The sequence below is a fragment of the Calidris pugnax genome, unplaced genomic scaffold (assembly GCF_001431845.1).
Source record: "Calidris pugnax isolate Ruff unplaced genomic scaffold, ASM143184v1 scaffold178, whole genome shotgun sequence".
Lineage (NCBI taxonomy): Eukaryota > Metazoa > Chordata > Aves > Charadriiformes > Scolopacidae > Calidris > Calidris pugnax.
This window is the reverse complement of record NW_015090986.1, coordinates 6,396,404-6,398,929: the sequence shown is the minus strand read 5'-3', so window position 1 is coordinate 6,398,929 and position 2,526 is coordinate 6,396,404. Positions and strand designations below refer to the sequence as shown.

Sequence of the window (2,526 nt, the reverse complement as noted above, 5' to 3'; positions counted from 1 at the left end):
TGATAGAAGCGAAGTGCTTATTGCCCTCAGACTTCATCTGTAGCATTTGACCATCTCATTCCACAACAGATCATGCAAATGATCATGCAAATCACTGGAAAAGGTGATTTTTTTGTTCTGTGCTAATTGCAGAGGTAAGGAAGAGGATGTCCATCAGTACCAGCACTTATATTAGAATGAATCATGCCAAGATCAACTCAACAAAATGCAGGTTATCTGTCTCTAGAGCACACTGCCAGACTTTTCTGCTGTCATGACTTCGCCTTCCCCACCACTGACAAAATAGGAAAAAAATGTTCTCTCTTCTGAAAAGATTTGGGAGACAGGAGAAAGATCATTATACCTTTCCCTAGCCTGTTTTTAGACAATCCTGGTGAGCGTGGATTATTAAGAGAATGGAAAAGTAACGCTGGAAGCGATTTTAAGAAGACAGTAACATGTAATTGCATGCCTGAAGGTTTAGAACCAGCTGCTGCTAAAACTCGGTGTAAACTGTAGGTGGCACCATTTGTATAAAATATTGAAAAGCACTGGGAAAGAAGGATGTCACTTCAATTTACAGTGTTCCAATAGCTTGCCGTGATCGTATAGTGGTTAGTACTCTGCGTTGTGGCCGCAGCAACCTCGGTTCAAATCCGAGTCACGGCAGGGAAAGGCATATCTTTTGAAAAGATGTAACTACAGACTGCATACAATAAATAATCAAGCAGTGACATCTAAGACTAAGATGAGAAAATAATTAATTTTTACAAGGATTTTTTGATAAAAGGCTGTATGCTACAAATATTAGTTCAGTAATCCTGTTGCCAAGGGTTTCTTTTTTTTTTTTTTTAATTTAAATGTTTACGGATATTGGGATAAACACAGTGGCAAAGTGAGCATGTAATTTTTACTCATTACAGCTACTTAAGATCTGGACTGAGCCATGAGATCTGTTTGGTTATGATCTTTGCTGGTTTTTCCATGCTAATAAAGCAATCAGAATTGAATTGCTTGGAAATGTGACAGTGGTAAATGTGGGAACCCTGCTTACCTAGGCACGAACCGCTGCTAGCAGAAGGTCTTTGCTGGTGACAGACAAGGAACCATCACTAGTCAGTGATTCCAGTGATTCTTTTTGGTTTGTGGTACAAATAGTGTGCAACTTCACTGTCCTGCCGCACTGAGTAACATGGGCTCAGATCCTCAGAACGAGGACTTCTAAAATGACCATGTGGATTTTATAAATTAGTCATGGTAACTAAAGGCAGTTTGTGTAATAAATGATAAATTAACAACAAAATTACATAGCTGGTAACAACTATATTGATAAAAGATTATTATTATGGAGTTTTTCAGATTATTTGGATGCCACTGAGTAGAGTTTCTGGTAGTCAGCTCTTTGATTTGATAAGGAGTTAATTCTAGAACAAGTGCTGGTTTTCTCTCAGCGTTGCGTCTGGGGGGACATCAGTCATCTGTGTAACGGATTACACCTCTTACATCTCCACCAGGCTCAGATGGACAAGTTTCATGCAACAGGCCCAGCTCTTGCTGAGTGTGAACGACAAGTGCCTCTCTCTATGCAAAGCAGCAGGAACTTTCCTTGCCCTCCTATCCAGTGAGGAAGTTAAACAAAATTTTCTTCACACTGCTATCAGGAAATATCAAAGCCCCGTACACCTGCAAACCTGTGAGAGCACCTCACCTCTGGAGGCTGTAGGCTTCAGCATCCCATTTTTGTGGTAGTAGGCTAGTGATGCCTGGCATCTTATCACCACCCTCAGGTTAATGAGAGCTCTTTTCTATTGTGCTTTTTAAAATATCTTTGGGTATTTCTCTAATTGGCCTCAGACTTCCTGTCTAAATATCACTCAGCCTTCTAGGACCATATCAGAGCAATTAGCTCTTGACTTCTCGGTCTAATTGATGAGACAGATGTGACTGATTTCCCAAAAGAAAGTAATTTAGAAACACACACCAGCATAAAAGAGACCAGGATGATCTTTCATATTCTGCCTCTGCTGTAGTCTCTCAGAAGTGTCATCTGTTGTGTTAGATTTTATAAACTCCAGAAACACTAAATGAACTCATCACAGGTGCACATATTCTTTAAAGCAACCTAGTGAAAGAAAACCTAGGACAGAAATCTCAAAATTGCAATGCCAGAAATTCTGCTCTATTCATGCATCATCCTGAGGCTACTGAAACACTCAAGGCTCACCCCTGCTCAACCTCAACCTCCCTGAAACTGACTTCTCTATATCCAGTGTTCATCTGTAGCTAAACTGCAATAACAATAAGCTACCTTATTGCTAGTTATAGTAATATTGATGATTTTGAAGAGTTTTGATAGGACACTAGACAAATTCAAAATGTCCTTTTTTAATTTATTTTATGATGAGTTAGCCAGAAACAGTGGTCATTCTGTTCACTTTAGTTTATATAGGATAACAATCTCTGTATTGCTAGTTCAATGCTAGCACTATAAACTGAGAGCAAGAATGGTATAGGCAGATAATCAGACCTTTCTTACCAATTCCCCCT

General features: G+C 39.4%; 1 non-coding gene across 1 annotated transcript; it reads left to right on the top strand.

Moving 5' to 3' along the window:
* Positions 1-576: 576 nt before the first annotated feature.
* Positions 577-648, top strand: TRNAH-GUG. The gene has a single exon. It is a non-coding gene; the product is annotated as a tRNA-His (tRNA).
* The last annotated feature ends 1,878 nt before the right edge of the window (positions 649-2,526 follow it).